The 7610-nt window shown below is 34.1% G+C and overlaps 1 pseudogene; it reads left to right on the top strand.

The window, feature by feature from the left end:
• Positions 1-3171: 3171 nt before the first annotated feature.
• On the top strand, positions 3172-7355 carry LOC143051048 (uncharacterized; annotated as a pseudogene).
• The last annotated feature ends 255 nt before the right edge of the window (positions 7356-7610 follow it).

The raw sequence follows: 7610 nt of genomic DNA, 5'->3' as shown, positions 1-7610 counted from the left end.
TGACTCACCAATTTTTGGAACATTTGATGTTTTTATATAGAGTTAAGATTTTTTTAACATTACACTACTGCGAAAACTAAAGGCTCTTCAGTAACCTACAGTTAATGAAAAAAAAATAGTAACCTACAGTTGTGAATGAATATAGCTGTGACATTGTGGGTTCTGGTGGATATATCACCGTGGCAATAAAACCACATCTTGTATTTTATATATTCCGATTGAAGTCAAGCATGGCTAATCTGTCACTATTGTTGATATTTATAGTATTATCGTATTTGCAACACTCTCATGTGTAGTCAATGTTGTAAAAAAAAATACAATATTATTTTTACTTATTCATTAATCCATAAATTCCACACAGCTCTCATTCGTTTATAAGTATATAATTGGAGATCTGGCTTATATTAAATAACAAAACCGTTTCAACTAAACAGTATTAAGGAACAGACCTCTATAATGAAAGAAAAAATGTATGTGATTGCATTTATTAATTCATGGTTTCAATATTTATTGAGCAATTTATCATAGCACCTTCAACAATGGGGAAAATCCATACTCCATAGTAATTGAAATGCCTTTAATTGATACTTATAAAATGATTTATAAGAATGAAGAAAAGAATAAACCTGATTTATGTACAAAATAATAAATAAAAAGCAGAAGTGATATACAACAAGAAACGGCGCTTCCTTATCAACATTCTTTTTTATAATACAAGGTGCATTATAACATAATAGATCAAAGAAGATGTGGTATAAGTGCAAATGAGACAACTCTCTGTCAAAGTCACAATTTATAAAAGTAAACCATTATAGGTCAAGGTAAGTTCTTCATCACAGTCTTGGCTCACACCGAACAATTAGTTATAAACATGATAAAGGGTATTGAAATAGATATATTCTACCAGTATTTAAAAAAAGACAGTTGGGTTTCAATCATGTGATAAAATGTAGATACATATTTTTCAAATATAAAAAAAACGCAATTAAGATTGTAAAAATCATATTTTAATATTTGTTCAATATATATTTAAAACAATCAATATATATATTGTTATCAATAAAATGTTACCTTAACTTTGCAGAACTAATTTGAAGAAACAGACTATAAAAGCAAAGTGTCAATCATTCAATGATTTGAACAAAAACAAATTAGAGTTACCTCTCTTGGCTAAAACACTTTGAATGGAAAGTCCCTTTGATATCAAATTTTTGGAAAGGGGAATTTAATAGTTTCAAGAGACAACCAATCAAATTGCGTGGTGTTTTGAGACAGGTGAAGGTCATACATTATTGAATATTTAGAAAAAATACATGGAAAGTAAACTTTAATTTTTTTCCTGACATAGCTACCAGACAGCATGGCTTCCATGACCGCGAAGGAAAATAACAGCACATCAAACCTTGGTAAGATGATATAACAACACAAACTGTTACATAAATTTTAATGCAAACTGAAACATCGAGTTGTTATATTCTTTCATGTATGTCCGTGCTATGTAAGCAAGTTAATAATTATACAATAAATGGCAATTTTTGTATTGACTGGGACCACTCGAACAGTCGTGTGTACGCTATAAATACATTTTGGGGTTGTTAACTTTAAAAATACTTGATGGAAAAGTGATATGACGCCGAAATATGAACTTCATCCAAGATAAGTTTGTTGTATTTATATGTAGTGTATAAAGGAGTTTGCATCTTGATATGTGTACAAAAAAGGGAGGGGGGAAGGAGAGATGCGCAATGTTGTACACATTTGAAGGAGGGAACGCAATTCAAAACCATAAGCAGAAGAAAAACAAACAAAGTATATCTAGAAGATGACACTGATTTTGTACATACACCAAACGGTCAAAATGATTTATGCTCGATTTTTTTTTTAAACAAATGCATTTAGCTTATACAAATATATAAGAAGTGGGACACGTTGTTATGAAAAGTAATTTAAATATACGGTTAGTAAACAAAGTCTGGACTGGTCAACTTAAAAAAGAAAAATACTTTTTTGCACTTTTTAAGAGGCATTTTTTTCCCACTAAAAAAGTCCATAAAAGAATACAAATGTTGTCAGTGAATATATACCAATTGGCTATCTAAACCTTGAAACAAAACCATGGCATGAGGAATACACTGAAAATTTGTTTTTATGCAAAACAAGACAGTAAAACAATAAATGCAGCATCAATGAAAGGAGGTGTCAATGAGACAGCAACCGGTGAACCCAATGACATACATTACCAAAAGTAGACATCAACATGATTAAGAGACCGACATCTTGTTGACTTAAACAAAAATTGAGAATAAAAGTACCAAAAGGTCAACATTATACAAGTAAGAACATGCGGTATGAATACCAATGAGACAACTATCCACCCCAAGTTCAAAGGAGGTGGATGAGAGCAAGTATGGGCAACTGTATGGCCTTTAACAATGATAAAAATTCATGCATGATTTTGATAGAGAATACAGACAGGGAATGTGTCAAAGAGACATCAACCCGACAAAAGAGCAGGAAACAACCCAATGCCACCAATGGGTCGTGTCATCACCACAGCGAGATAATCTCGCATCCCGTAGCGGGATTCAGCTTGCACCAAGACATTTCTAAATGTATATTTCTATATGATGTTTTTTTCCAAACATTTTGTTTTTCATACATTGTATATGTATTAGTTACCCTATGAAAAACTGTTGGTTAGTATGTAGATACACTATGGGTGGGACTAAATGCACGAGAAAGCTCTGCTTTCGAGTGTGTTTTAGTCCTACCCATCGTGTATCTTCATACTGACCAATCGTTTTTCATTAGGGTAAATAATATGTGCCATGGTTGGTTTTAGAAAACAATAGATCACGTGCATTCGCTGCCCAGTATTTTTTTGTCCTGTCCATGGTGTATCTACATACTGGCCAATCGTTTTTCATATAGGGTAAATAAAATGAGTAAAGGTTATTAGGCCCGTGCATTCGTGGCACATAACCTACACTATGATGGACGTGACGAATATAGATTTTTTAGAGGCACACTGGGACAACACTGTCGATGATGTTACTTTGTCGCAAATTTGCAATGATATAGAAAATGAAAACACCGCAGTTGAGAAGCTAGAAGATTTAAGTTAAAGTCAAGTTATGGACATGTATGAGGTCAACGCGGAGATGGATAAAATTATAGACACGCCGGGTAGTTTCGATTTAATGGAGGTTGAAATAACTCCTGAAAATGTTATTGAACAGCTTGAGAAGGCGCTTGATAGTTTACATACTTCGCGGTATTCGTTTGTCGATGATGCAAGTGTTGGAACTTTGATAAAATCTACAGAGAGCAAAAACACACACGGAAAAATACCAATTGGAGTATAGCGACTTTTAATGACTGGAGAGGAGAACGGATGATGAAAACAAATTGTGCTATTCCTGAATTGCTGAAGTTCACGGCTATGGATATAAATCAGTGGTTGAGCAAATTTGCAATTGAAACTCGCCGGAAAGATGGAAAACCTTACCCTCCAAGAACACTGTACATCTTATGTGTCGGTTTATTGAGGTGTCTCAGAGAAAATGGTGTCAATTTTAACTTTTTAGATGAACGTGATTCCAGGTTTTATGAATTCAGACGCGCGCTGAGTGCAAGAATGATAGAGCTTACCGCTCAAGGGGTGGGAACTACAACAAAACAAGCCGAGCCCATATCTAAAGAAACAGAAAAACATCTCTGGGATAAGGGCCTTCTAGGGAAGACCACCGCAAAATCCATGACCAATACCATGTTCTACTATAATAGTAAGCTATTTGGATTGCGAGGGGTCGACGAGCACAAACATCTAAACACAGACCAGTTCGACCTTGGAGTAGATCAGAGAGGGAAATACATAACTTTCAACGGGAGGGCTAGTAAAACATACAAAGGTAAGACGATTTTCCTATAATTGTGTTGATAAAATGCATTTGATATACCATTGTTTATTCGTTAGGTTACTAATTCGCCGAAGCGAAAGACTTTTCGAACTGTCTGTGTTTATCGGTGCTGATAACAGGAAAATACCGAGAAAACGAAAAATTGAAAAATGGGGGGGGGGGGGGGGGCATGTACATGTATGTTTTTAAAAAAGAAGACAAACAAAAAACCCGCCAATTATTGGGAAATAAACTTGAGTAACAAAAAGGTTAAATTTTAAAAAGAAAAAAAAATGAAAAACACCTAATTATCCCCCCTTTCCCCCCGTATCACACACATTGTATAGGTTAGATCAGTAGTCGGTCCCTTAAATTTTTTTTTAATTTAAATTATAGAGTATGTGGTAAATAAATTATAAACAGTATTGGTAACTACAAAAATATTCCTAGTGATGATAAAATAACCTCGTACTGTAATTTTAATCGGGTGAATGAGCCAGGGGTGGGGATGGGGGGTCACTTCGGTTAAAAGTAGGTACAGGTGTGCCGGTGGGATTCATATATTTATCTGTTTATGCTAACAATAAGTATCTATAGTGCGTTACAAGTTCGGTGTTTGCTATATTATGGTTCACATAGAGGCTGTTTATCACAATGCCAATTATATAAATGCAGTATTTAAACTAGAATGTTGTTTTTTTGCTTTATTTTTAGAAATTATTTTGCTATGAATAGATGTAACATTTTTCAAAAAGACACCCTTCATGCCCTTTTAAAAAGACAAAACTTCTGTAAAAAGTCAATAGTTTTGTTGACTTTTGCAGCCCAATTAATTAATAATGAATGATCTGAAAACTATGTTAAAAAGTTGAATTTTGTCAATTATTTTTCGGTTGTTATTACAAAAAAATCATAAAATAAAATACGCCATTATCTCCAAGCCCAATTTACCCCCTAGTACTTATTTTGATTTGGACTGGTCATTGTTATTCAATTTCCCACAGTTCAATTGGACATGGATATAAATTTTCAACTTTACCTATTACATTTCTATTTATTTACACACGTTTATACAGTAATTTAATTGACATCCAGTGAGCACGCGGACGAGTTCATCTTTTTTATGAATGAACACAAGGTTTTGGAAGGATCTTACTTTTTCACATATTTTTCGTATTAATGCAAAGAATCTTTAAAGTATCAAAATAGCACATTTGTGGTTTTAGATATATGTATTTTAGCATGTTTGTGTGTTTAATGTTGTGTTTATGTTATTTTATATTATATTTGTATTGTTATATGTAAATCGAAGCAAAATAAAACTTTCTCATTCGTATTCGTTTTCGTCAGAAATGGAAGAAACTTTATAGATTATCCCTTTGTATCCATTTAACGAGTTGTTATTTAGAAGATAAATACTGAAATACATTTTACACAAGTTTATGCAAGGTAAACAGTAAGCTATCATAAAATGCATTTTTCACTACGATTTTGCTGTTACAATTCCGAATAAAACAATGTTATAAAGGTGATTTGATCATATTAAGACCGAATTCGTCTACCGCCCCCCCCCCCCCCCCCCCCGGGCAGAATGAGATTGTCATAAAACAAATAAAAATCCTTATGCATTTTCAAGCAAATTCAATTATAAAACATACGGTTGTATGCAGGAGGGGCACCAATAATCCATATCCCTTTAATTTATAAAGAAATATCCCATATCTCTAAAAAAAAAAATCGTCAAGTTAGTATACATCAAATTTCAGAAGCAAATTGATCAATATCCTTTTAAATAAAATATAAAATAATCTGTATCCCTAAAATAAAAATGGCAAATCATCAATATCCCTTAAACCCCTATACAACCCACAGACACTTGTCTCAGAATTTTGTTTCCCTATATACAATTTACCTAAATCTTATATTAAGGTAGAAAAGGAAACAAATTCTGAGACAAGTGCCTATGATACAATTTTCACAAATAGCTTGACAACAATATTCATTGTTTTTTATTTAGGCCGCATTTCTTTCTAACCCAAATTTTGTAAACGTTGTGTCGCGTTTGTTGTTGTTTTCTAAACGCTACAAAAGTAGAAACAAATACATCGTTTAATAATTCTTTACTGACCCCGTTTGAACTTTCAATAAGGCATGCACATGTTGTTGGTAAACAGACTTTTAAAAACGTAGAAACATCGTTTACATGGTTTAATCAGGTTGTAGTACGAAGAAACAAATGTAGCGTTTGTACTGACAAACGACAAACTGCAGACGCATTTTTATCGTTTTCATAGTTTGTCAAAGGTTATGCAAACTTTGCAAACGTATTTTTGAAAGAAATGATCAAAACATGTGCGCGCTTAGCCGTTTGCATCGTTTGTGTTAGAAAGAAATGCACTCTTAATTTGTTGGATTTTTTTGTGAATTTAATCGATGACTGCGGTCAGGCGCGGATCCAGAGGGGGGGGGGGGGGTTCCGGGGGTTGGAACCCCCCTTTTTTTGGACGATCAATGCATTTGAATGGGGACATGTAATTGGAACCCCCCCCCCCTTTTGTCCTGGGTTAGGAACCCCCTTTTTTAAAATGGCTGGATCCGCCCCTGGCGGTTATAGACTACTGACTTGGAAAGTAGATATATATATCTTAATGAACTATATCAATGTTTACTTTTCTAATTTTTTTTATTGAAGGTGGACTAAACCAACGCCATTTATCCGCCAAGAACATCAAACACTACTTCCAGAATGATGAACTTTATGAGATTTACGAATACTACTTCCAGTTGGTCGGCAGTTTAAAAGGAAATTGTTTTTACAGAAGACCGTTAGATTCGAAAAATGGTGTAAAATTTGGTGAGCAACCTATTGGTGTAAACAAGCTTTCCTCCATCATGAAAACCATGTGTGCTGACGCAGGCGTTGAGGGATATTTCACGAATCACTCAGGAAAACGTACTTGTGCCACAACGTTGTACCAAGCTGGAATACCCGAGCAAGAAATCATGTACAGAACTGGGCACAGGTCGGTCGAAAGTGTAAGGAAGTACAAAAGGGCTGCTGAGGATATGCTCAAAGATATTTCAAATGTTTTGGAACCGGAGGCGATACCCGTTAAAAAAATGAGATGTGAAACCGTGACCTCTCCTTCCGTGACTTCTGAGAATGAAACCGACGTAATATCAAATATTAATATGCCATGTCACGGTGCGCACAGTAATTTTAGTGGATGCGTGTTTCACTTTGGAACTCAAAAGTAAATGAAATGCTTATTGTGGGATTAAAATGTGTTTGGGATTATATATTGAGGTGATACTTATGTTTACTATAAATTTATGCTGGTGCCGATTACAAGGAAGTAATTTATTTTGTGTGGTTATTATAAAGTGCGATTTCGTTATATTTTCGAACATGCGTGTGATGATTAAAAACTTATTAATAAAATTGAATAAAAGTCCCACTTTAGTTTCTATTTCATTGTTATTTTCCAATCAATCAAAGTTGACGGGGGTATATAAAATTAACCGGGTCAGTCTTTATGTCCGTCCGTTAGTCCTTCCTTCCCCCTTTCGTTAGTGAGTCTGTCTGTCTGTCTGTCTGTACGTGAAACTTGTAAGCACCCATAAACAGATGCATGGATCTTAATGAATCTTTAGAAAACAATTCATATATTATACTATGTGAAGATTTGCACGAAGAAATATCAATTCGGA

This window comes from Mytilus galloprovincialis, chromosome 11 (genome assembly GCF_965363235.1).
Source record: "Mytilus galloprovincialis chromosome 11, xbMytGall1.hap1.1, whole genome shotgun sequence".
In the NCBI taxonomy this organism is placed as follows: Eukaryota; Metazoa; Mollusca; class Bivalvia; order Mytilida; family Mytilidae; genus Mytilus; species Mytilus galloprovincialis.
Note: the sequence above shows the minus strand (reverse complement) of the source record. Positions and strands in the feature narration are given on the sequence as shown.